The sequence below is a fragment of the Schistocerca piceifrons genome, chromosome 7 (assembly GCF_021461385.2).
Source record: "Schistocerca piceifrons isolate TAMUIC-IGC-003096 chromosome 7, iqSchPice1.1, whole genome shotgun sequence".
In the NCBI taxonomy this organism is placed as follows: domain Eukaryota; kingdom Metazoa; phylum Arthropoda; class Insecta; order Orthoptera; family Acrididae; genus Schistocerca; species Schistocerca piceifrons.
This window is the reverse complement of record NC_060144.1, coordinates 562,567,188-562,578,616: the sequence shown is the minus strand read 5'-3', so window position 1 is coordinate 562,578,616 and position 11,429 is coordinate 562,567,188.

The following is an 11,429-nucleotide window of genomic DNA, read 5'->3' as shown; positions in this document are numbered from 1 at the left end:
ATAAAGAGGTAAAGAAAGAACATTATACAGGGCGGCCCATTGATAGTGACTGGGCCAAATATCTCACGAAATAAGCATCGAACGAACAAACTACAAAGAACGACACTCGTCTAGCTTGAAAGGGGAAACCATATGGCGCTATGGTTGGCCCTCTAGATGCCGCTGCCATTGGTACAAACGGATATCAACTGCGTTTTTTTTAAAAATAGGAACCCCCATCTTTACTACATATTCGTGTAGTACGTAAAGAAATATGAATGTTTTAGTTGGACCACTTTTTTCGCTTTGTGATAGATGGCGCTGTATTAACATTTCCCGTGTTAAAATGGACCGTTTACCAGTTGCGGAAAAGGTCGATATCGTGTTGATGTGTGGGTATTGCGATCAAAATGCCCAACGGGCGTGTTCTATGTATGCTGCTCGGTATCCTGGATGACATCATCCAAGTGTCCGGACCGTTCGCCGTATAGTTACGTTATTTAAGGAAACAGGAAGTGTTCAGCCAGATGTGAAACGTCAACCACGACCTACAACAAATGGTGATGCCCAAGTAGGTGTTTTAATTGCTGTAGCGGTTAATCCGCACATCAGTAGCAGACAAATTGCGCGAGATCGGGAATCTCAAAAACGTCGATGTTGAGAATGCTACATCAACATCGATTGCACCCGTACCATATTCCTATGCATCAGGAATTGCATGGCGACGACTCTGAACGTCATGTACAGTTCTGCCACTGGGCGCAAGAGAAATTACGGGACGATGACAGATGTTTTGCACGCGTTCTATTTATCGACGAAGCGTCATTCACCAACAGCGGTAACGTAAACCGGCATAATATACACTATTGGACAACGGAAAATCCACGATGGCTGCGACAAGTGGAACATCAGCGTCCTTGGCGGGTTAATGTATGGTGCGGCATTATGAGAGGAAGGATAATTGGCCCCCATTTTATCGATGGCAATCTAAATGGTGCAGTGTATGCTGATTTCCTACGTAATGTTCTACCGATGTTACTACAAGATGTTTCACTGCATGACAGAATGGCGATGTACTTCGAACATGATGGATGTCCAGCACATAGCTCGCGTGCGGTTGAAGCGGTATTGAATAGCATATTTCATGACAGGTGGATTGGTCGTCGAAGCACCACACCATAGCCCGCACGATCACCGGATCTGGCGTCCCCGTTTTTTTTTCTGTGGGGAAAGTTGAAGGATATTTGCTATCGTGATCTACCGGCAACGCCTGACAACATGCGTCAGCGCATTGTTAATGAATGTGCGAACATTACGGAAGGTGAACTACTCGCTGTTGGGAGGAATGTCATCACACGTATTGCCAAATGCATTGAGGTTGACGGACATCATTCTGAGCATTTATTGCATTAATGTGGTATTTACAGGTAATCACGCTGTAACAGTTTGCGTTCTCAGAAATGATAAGTTCACAAAGGTACATGTATCACATTGGAACAACCGAAATAAAATGTTCAAACGTACCTACATTCTGTATTTTAATTTAAGAAACCTACCTGTTACTAACTGTTCGTCTAAAATTGTGAGCCATATGTTTGTGACTGCCCGCCGGGGTGGCCGAGCGGTTCTAGGCGCTACAGTCTGGAACCGCGCGACCGCTACGGTCGCAGGTTCGAATACTGCCTCAGGCATGGGTGTGTGTGATGTCCTTAATTTAGTTAGGTTTAAGTAGTTCTAAGTTGTAGGGGACTGATGGCCTCAGATGTTAAGTCCGATAGTGCTCAGAGCGATTTTTGAACTATTGCAGCACCATGAAAAAAGTGGTCCAACTAAAACATTCATATTTCTTTACGTACTACACGAGTATGTAATAAAAAATGGGTGTTCCTATTTTTAAAAACCGCAGTTGATACCCGTTTGACCTATGGCAGTGCCATCTAGCGGGCCAACCATAACGCCATCTGGTTTCCCCCTTCAAGCTAGACAAGTTTCGTTCTTTCTAGTTTTTTCGTTTGACGCTTATTTCGTGAGTCATTTGGCCCGGTCACGATCAATGGACCACCCTGTATACTGACATATTGTGTTGTAACGTCACACAGTACCAAACAAACTGTTTTCTTTAAAGTATTTAATTATTAGTTATTGCTTCGCGTACTGAGCAAAGTAAGTGGCTCGAAGACTTCTGAACTAGCACTAGCCACTGTGTTGTCTTCGACGACGAGTGTTCATCAGAGTCAAGGGTTTCGTCGCGAGCGCCCCAGGGAAATCTGTTACGATCGCTTTCATCCTCTGTGTGTACCTAAGTGATCTCTGGGTGCGGGTGGGCAGCAATCTGCGGCCGTTTGCTGATGATGGGGTGTACGGGTAGCCGTCGTCGTTGAGTGACTGTAGGGGGGGGGGGGGATACAAGATGACTTAGACAAAATTTCTAGTTGGTGTGATGAATGGCAATAGCTGTAAACGTAGAAAAATTTAAGTTAATGCAGATGAGTTGGAAAACAAACTCGCAGTGTTCGAATAGAGCGTTAGTAATATGCTGCTTGACACATTCACCTAGATTAAATATCTAGGCGCAACGTTGCAAAGCAGTATGAAATGGAACGAACACGTAACGATTATGGGGGGAGGAGGGGTGAAGGCGAATCGTTGACTATAGCTTATTGGAAGAATTTTAGGAAAGTGCGGTTCATCTACAAAAGACGCCGCGACTAGCACGCTAGTGCGATCCATTCTTGAGTACTGCTCGAGCGTTTGGAATCCCTACCCTACCCTACCTTAAGGGAAGACATCGAAGCAATTCAGAGGCTGGCTGCTAGATTTGTTACGTGTAGGTTCCATCAACACGAAAGTATTACGGAGATGCTTCGGGAGCTGAAATGGGTGGGGAGGGGGGGAGGAGGGAAGGCGACCTTTTTTTTTCTTTTTAGGAACATTATTGAGAAAATTTATAGAAATTTTTTCTTGTCCAGCATGTGGAACAGCTTGGAGGCGGTTTTGAGAAAAACGTCCGCACCATTCGCACGTTTGAGTCTATTTAAAACCACGTCTGGTTTCGCCCCCGAGGCCACCAGTGGTGCACTGTGTGCCAGCCGTCCTGAGGGGGCGCAGGACGGCCGGGTGTGGTCTTGAAGAAACAGAAAAGTCTCGGGTTCTTCGGGCGACGTTCATCTAATATTTTTTCTGACGTTTCGCCAGCACGAGTGGCTGGCATTGTCAAAGCTTCACCCTCCATTGCCGGTGGTGAACTGGAGCCGAGCTCGCGGCCGCAGACTATATGTACCTGGCGCGCCAACGTCCGAGGGCTTCTCCTCGGTCATTTCCGGTGCGGTTCTCCTCTTGCTACCTGCGACGGTCGTTCGCTGCAGTACGGGAAGCCAGGATCCGTTTACCTTAAGGCTTTCCTCTTTCTTGTTGAAACTGTTCGCGTGTTTTTCGATTTCTACAGCTTCTCTGAACAAGCGCGTGTGATAGTGCTTCTCTACAGCCAGAACTTGCGTGTCGGCGAATTTTATTACGTGGTCGGTCTCATTCAGTGCGTGCTCTGCCACGGCCGATTTCTCCACCTGCCCCAACCTGCAATGTCGCTTATGCTCTTTGATCCCGGTATTGATTGATCGTCCAGTCATTCCGACATAAATTTTCCGCATGTACGTGGTATACGGTATATTCCCGACATTGCAAGTGGGTCACTTTTCTCCTTCGCCGATCTAAGACACTCTTTGATCTTCCTTGTCGGTTTGAAAATCGTCTTTACGCCATGTTTGCGCAATATACGCAGGTAGCAAGAGGAGAACCGCACCGGAAATGACCGCGGAGAAGCCCTCGGACGTTGGCGCGCCAGGTACATATAGTCTGCGGCCGCGAGCTCGCCTCCAGTTCACCACCGACAATGGAGGGTGAAGCTTTGACAATGCCAGCCACTCGTGCTGGCGAAACGTCAGAAAAATTATTAGATGAACGTCGGCCGAAGAACCCGAGACAGAAGCCAATAGGCAGTTCTTCAACAAGTGGCCACGAAAGCCTTAACAATTTCGTAAACAGAAAAGTGCAGCTGACAGCTGATGCGTTAAGTCTTCTTCCAAAAATTTAGGGAACCAGCATTTGAAGCTACTGGAGGACGATTATAGTGCCGCCTACGTACATTTCGCGTCAAGACCGCAAAGATAACATAAATTTGTCCTCCAAAGGGGGCATATACACAGTCGTTTTCCCCTCGCTCTGTTTGTAAGTGGTACAAGGTATCCTTCGCCACGCACCATACACCTGCGGAGTATATAGGTAAAGTGCTGTATGTTCAGTTTTTCTTACATAATGCTACGTCATTTGGGTTTTCAACTTAGCCGTGTTCCATTCGACGAATTTATATTTTGTTGCAAGAGCACGTACAACTTTCTCCGCAAGCGTGTCACTAGCGCTAGATATCACTTATGCGCGCTGGAACATCTCTTCAATATTGATAGAAACTATGTAGCAAAACATCATTATCGCTAATCAAAATATCCACGGGTGTGCTGCCGGTCTATAGTGTCCAACGAGCACAATATTTCGGCGATCATACATGTCGCCATCATCAGGTGAACTGACGGACTGAGCTCCTGTGAACGTGCCGGCACGGAGATCCGTACGCTATGGCTGCTCAGAGGGAACTGGGTTCGGTCGCGGCGGCGGCAGATTTAAATACCCTCCTCCCGCGGCGCGCTCCCTCCGCCGTCCGCGCCCCGCGCCACGGTCGCGCGGTGGAACACGTTGCGACGGCGTCTGAGATGACGTCGGAGTGATGGCTCTGTCCGCCGTGGTCGTCACAACTATACGTTAGCTCGATTTACTCTTGATTAACCCAATCGCTGGTTCCCAAGCCTTGCTAAGATTATAGCCACAGTCACGGTTTATGAGGTCGCCATTGGTGCGAATTTCGATGGCCTCTCTAACAACGCTGTCCCAGTATCTCGACGTCTGTACCAGAATCCTCGTGCGGTCATACTCCATAGCGTGATTTTCCGACAAACAATGTTCAGCGACCGCCGACTTGCTCGGATACATCAGTCGAGTGTGCCTCTGGTGTTCACGGCATCGATCCTCGACGGTACGCATCGTCTGACCAATATACGACTTGCCACATTGTCACGGAATCTGGTACACGCCGGCCTTCCCCAAACCGAGGTCATCTTTGGCGCTCCCCACCAGTGCACGGGTCGTATTCCGATGACAAAACACAGTTCCGACCCGGTGTTTCTTCAGAATGCGGGCGATTTTCCTCGCATTTATTCCATACACAGGCGCACTCTCGGGGAAAATCGCCCGCATTCTGAAGAAACACCGGGTCGGAACTGTGTTTTGTCCACGGAATAAAACCGTGCACTGGTGGGGAGCGCCAAAGATGACCTCGGTTTGAGGAAGGCCGGCGTGTACCAGATTCCGTGTCAATGTGGCAAGTCGTATATTGGTCAGACGATGCGTACCGTCGAGGATCGATGCCGTGAACACCAGAGGCACACTCGACTGATGTATCCGAGCAAGTCGGCGGTCGCTGAACATTGTTTGTCGGAAAATCACGCTATGGACTTTGACCGCACGGGATTTCTTGTACAGACGTCGAGATACTGGGACAGCGTTGTTAGAGAGGCCATCGAAATTCGCACCAATGACGACCTCATAAACCGTGACTGTGGCTATAATCTTAGCAAGGCTTGGGAACCAGCGATTGGGTTAATCAGGAGTAAATCGAGCAAACGTATAATTGTGACGACCACGGCGGACAGAGCCATCACACCGACGTCATCTCAGACGCAGTCGCAATCTGTTCCACCGCGCGACCATGGCGCGGGGCGCGGACGGCGGAGGGAGCGCGCCGCGGGAGGAGGGTATTTAAATCGGCCGCCGCCGCGACCGAACCCAGTTCCCTCTGAGCAGCCATAGCGTACGGATCTCCGTGCCGGCACGTTCACAGGAGCTCAGTCCGTCAGTTCACCTGATGATGGCGACATGTATGATCGCCGAAATATTGTGCCAGTTGGACACTATAGACCGGCAGCACACCCGTGGATATTTTGATTATCAAATACGCCGGGAGAAACTCAAGAATCACATCATTATCTCTGTATCTACAAACGTTTAATGAGTGGTAGATTAGACGAGGGAATCTAGTAGCACGGCCTCCCCATTTCAGACCTCAGTCTCTTTATGACTAAGGGGGCGTCTCGCGGCTTTGCTGCGTTCCACACACATCGGTAGCGTGTACACTGTGTCCGATGTGTGTGACCAAACGCAAACGTGGCCACCAGGTGTTTCCGCACAAGTTCGCGATTCTTTGACCACGTGGGCTGAAGGTGTGCAAGAATGAATGCCACATTGAGCACCTCCTGCACCGTGAACAGACAGATCGCTATCGTAGTACACGATTTCCTATCCCTAAAAACGTATTTGTTTCCACGCATATCTTTAGAGAATATTTTATCTAATTTTCACCAGTACTGTATTCTATATGAATATGGGCCACGCTTTTATTAGTACTCTCTATATTCGTTTCAGATCAGTATCGTCTGATTTTGAACAGTATAAATGGTCTTTTTGAAAGCTTGCGACTGTAGAAGCAATGGGTTTGTTTGTAAACAACTTTCTGCAACCAGTCATGATTTTTTTATATATTTTACACAACGAGTTTCGGGAAATGATTACCATTTTCACGTGTGTATTTTTTTCTACCGTGCCAGTCTTTCGTAACAAAGCAGAACCTCACACATCGAAAACATTACGAAAGAAAGGTAATTGTACAACGAAATACACACTTGAAAATGGCAATATTTCCCGAACGCGTCGTGTAAAACATAAATAAAAGCCGGCCGGGGTGGCCGAGCGGTTGTAGGCGCTACAGTCTGGAACCGCGCGACCGCTACGGTCGCAGGTTCGAATCCTGCCTCGGGCATGGATGAGTTTGATGTCCTTAGGTTAGTTAGGTTTAAGTAGTTTTAAGTTCTAGGGGACTGATGACTTCAGAAGTTAAGTCCCATAGTGCTCAGAGTCATTTGAACTAAAAAAAAAAAAAATAAAGAAAATCATGACTGGTAGCAGAAAGTTTTTTATAAACGAACTCATTGATCAGTATCATATCAATCCATCATAACTGTTTCCTTTTTTGCTATATTTGCTACCTGTACACATGCGAAATATTTTAATCTGAATTTCCCAAGTGAGTGTTTGTAAGTTCCCAAATGAGCTTCACCCCTCGTCTGGTAAATATAACTAATGTTCCTGCTGTAGTGTTCCAGTCGTTTAGCTTCAGTTTCGGTACTTCATTCTGCTGCAACTCGCGAGGGTACACTGCCTTCAGGAAAACTTATACAACAGTCTACAGCTTTCTCGCATGCTATTCCACAAAATCAAAACTGAGCTCTTCCTGTTACAGCCCATACTATTCGTGCAACTTGAACGAAAAAGTGCGTGTGTCGCGGCTCCGACGTCACTGAAGAGCAAACAGGCGCGCACATTTGCACACGAGCGGCGGCGACGAGCAAACAGACGGCGTCGCGCATTTCGCATGCATCCAAACACAGAGGCACAAAATTTATTTTCAAACGCACTACAGCGTACGTATTAGTTCGCGGTCGAATGCAGAGATGTGCAGTCTTTGCAAGAAGATCAGCGCCTACACATTATTAAACGGCCATATTAAGCCACCACAAACATAATTATATCGTCCGAAAAGGACGATATGCGTGGGTAAATAGCATGTATAGTATTACGTGTTCTTTGATGCGTCCGCGATCGGAAGAGTAGAAATAGAGGAAGAAATGAGCAAGATAACGTGTGTTTTATGCTGCACACGTTAGCTATACTATCTCTCGCTTTGAACGATTGCTTTCAAAATTTTGACTCAAAACCTTCCTCAATTCCAAGTTTTCCACTCAGTGTCTGAACCTTCCCTATCTCTGTTGTTAATACTATTTGTCAAGCAACCACAGTAACTTGGTCTGGCTGGATTGGTTGGTTGCTTGCTTTATGTAGGGGGAGGGGATCAAACAGTGAGGTCATCGGTCCCACCGGATTAGGAAAGCATGGGAAAGGAAGTCGGCCGTGCCCTTTCCAAGTAACCAACCCGTCCTTTGCGTGAAGCGATTTAGAGAAATCACTAAAAACCTAAATCAGGACGATCGGACGCGGGTTTGAAACGACGTCCTCCCAAATGCGTGTCCAGTGTGCTAACCACGGCGCCACGTCGCTCCGTTGTTAGATTGTTTGTCAACAACAGAGTAGAAAATACACAGAAAATGACACATTCACTGCTTCGTTCACTTTAATTTTAAACACCGCTAGGCGTTTTACTGATGATTCAATCCAAACTAGATGTATGAAGATGTTTTTACAAGGCGGAATTAACTTTTTACATGCACACATGCGTCGTCCATTTGGCAAACTAAGATGTGGTAAAAACTTTCCGTGTCAACTTGCATGCATTGGAGCCAAGCGGTTCTAGGCGCTACAGTCTGGATCCGCGCGACCGCTACGGTCGCAGGTTCGAATCCTGCCTTGGGCATGGATGTGTGTGATGTCCTTAGGTTAGTTAGGTTTAAGTAGTTCTAAGTTCTAGGGGACTGATGACCTCAGAAGTTAAGTCCCATAGTGCTCAGAGCCATTTTGCATGCATTGAGCTAGATGTGCCGATCCTGTTTTCTATGTGATCAGCCATTACTTTTGAGTCACTTCTCGTGTAAACAACGAGAGTCTACTCCCCCTGTGGTGTGTAATTCATACTGTGCATACTTTGCTCACTTTACCTGTCTCTGCCATGCAAACTAGATTTCGAAAGTTGCTATACTCAGTGTGGTATTTTGGGTTTTGTGCTGACACTCTTATCCACTCGTAGACTTCGTAAAATAATAAAACGAATTAACACGGGTGGAAAACGTTTACTTACCGTTCTGATCTTCACATTCGTGCATTCTGGTATTTGAGGTATGCATATTGCATTGTTGAGAAAGAATGAAATACGAGGGCAGTTCAATAAGTAATGCAACACTTTTTTTTTCTCGGCCAATTTTGGTTGAAAAATCCGGAAATTTCTTGTGGAATATTTTCAAACATTCCCGCTTCGTCTCGTATAGTTTCATTGACTTCCGACAGGTAGCAGTGCTGTACGGAGCTGTTAAAATGGCGTCTGTAACGGATGTGCGTTGCAAACAACGGGTAGTGATCGAGTTTCTTTTGGCGGAAAACCAGGGCATCTCAGATATTCATAGGCGCTTGCAGAATGTCTACGGTGATCTGGCAGTGGACAAAAGCACGGTGAGACGTTGGGCAGAGCGTGTGTCATCATCGCCGCAAGGTCAAGCAAGACTGTCTGATCTCCCGCGTGCGGGCCGGCCGTGCACAGCTGTGACTCCTGCAATGGCGGGGCGTGCGAACACACTCGTTCGAGATGATCGACGGATCACCATCAAACAACTCAGTGCTCAACTTGACATCTCTGTTGGTAGTGCTGTCACAATTGTTCACCAGTTGGGATATTCAAAGGTTTGTTCCCGCTGGGTCCCTCGTTGTCTAACCGAACACCATAAAGAGCAAAGGAGAACCATCTGTGCGGAATTGCTTGGTCGTCATGTGGCTGAGGGTGACAATTTCTTGTCAAAGATTGTTACAGGCGATGAAACATGGGTTCATCACTTCGAACCTGAAACAAAACGGCAATCAATGGAGTGGCGCCACACCCACTCCCCTACCAAGAAAAAGTTCAAAGCCATACCCTCAGCCGGTAAAGTCATGGTTACAGTCTTCTGGGACGCTGAAGGGGTTATTCTGTTCGATGTCCTTCCCCATGGTCAAACGATCAACTCTGAAGTGTATTGTGCTACTCTTCAGAAATTGAAGAAACGACTTCAGCGTGTTCGTAGGCACAAAAATCTGAACGAACTTCTCCTTCTTCATGACAACGCAAGACCTCACACAAGTCTTCGCACCCGAGAGGAGCTCACAAAACTTCAGTGGACTGTTCTTCCTCATGCACCCTACAGCCCCGATCTCGCACCGTCTGATTTCCATATGTTTGGCCCAATGAAGGACGCAATCCGTGGGAGGCACTACGCGGATGATGAAGAAGTTATTGATGCAGTACGACGTTGGCTCCGACATCGACCAGTGGAATGGTACCGTGCAGGCATACAGGCCCTCATTTCAAGGTGGCGTAAGGCCGTAGCATTGAATGGAGATTACGTTGAAAAATAGTGTTGTGTAGCTAATAGATTGGGGAATAACCTGGTGTATTTCAATGCTGAATAAAACAACCCCTGTTTCAGAAAAAAAATGTGTTGCATTACTTATTGAACTGCCCTCGTACAATAGTCTTCTGCAGAGGGTAGTCGCAGCTGAAATAATCCGTTTTTGAAACAAATTGCTTTTAGCTGTATTTGAACTTATACAGGAACACGACCGGTTTCGTGATATGAAGTCACATCTTCACGTAGACTATACATCTACAAGTGGAAAACGTAGAATCGAGATTATGATACAAAACAGGTATCTAATAATAATCGATGGTCAATAACTACCAGTATCAAATACTGACAGGTCAGTAAAACATTTAAGCCCTGTTACGAGGAGGAGGGGAACCCAACCTTCTCAAAATGAAACTTTGAGTGCCTTTCGAGGACATGATGTAATAGCAGTTCGACTGCTTGGTTTTTCATCCTGGGCTTGTTGCTATATGCTCTTGCGTTTGATCTATTTGGTTTTAAGATGAAAATAGTTAAAGTTAATTATTGTGGGTCCAAGTACACAATTAAGTAAGCTGATCCGGATATTATTTAGATTACTGCTCTAATAACGAGTGTTGTTTGATAAAGTACTAGAGATCGGTTAGTCAACCTTATAGTGTGTTATGCAGTATCAGTCTGTCTGGTGAGCTTTAACTTTGACGATCAATAACTCTCATTTTCATTAAGCGGCAGAGAACATCCACTTTTGAAACGACTTCGACATCAGAGACTAAATTTAAATTCACGTATTAGTGAAATCAGATTTATGAAAGAATATCTACGCCAGATAAGACGAACAGTTTACAATTCCATGTACTCTGCTCTGATAATGCATAGTCCCACCTCTCTCGTTGTTTAAAGTAAGTACCGTTGCAATACTGTCGTTGCAAACTGCGATTGGCCATCAACGCATGCGTCTCGAATAGAACAACTTCTCCACGCCATCCAGTGTGGACTACCCCAATATTTATCATGCAAAGTACAACTTGCGCTTTTCTCATATGACGTACCGAAGGCTGTGGATCAAGAAAACCGAGTAAGTGTGTTACATTGTCTCTTGATTTCTGAAAAGCAGCTTAATTAGTACCACACCAACGTTTCTTAATAAAAGTACGATTATATGGGGTATCAAACACAGTTTGTGACGCGGTTAAGAATTTCTTCTTAGGCAGGACTGAGCATCTTAACATTGATGGAGAGTCATCG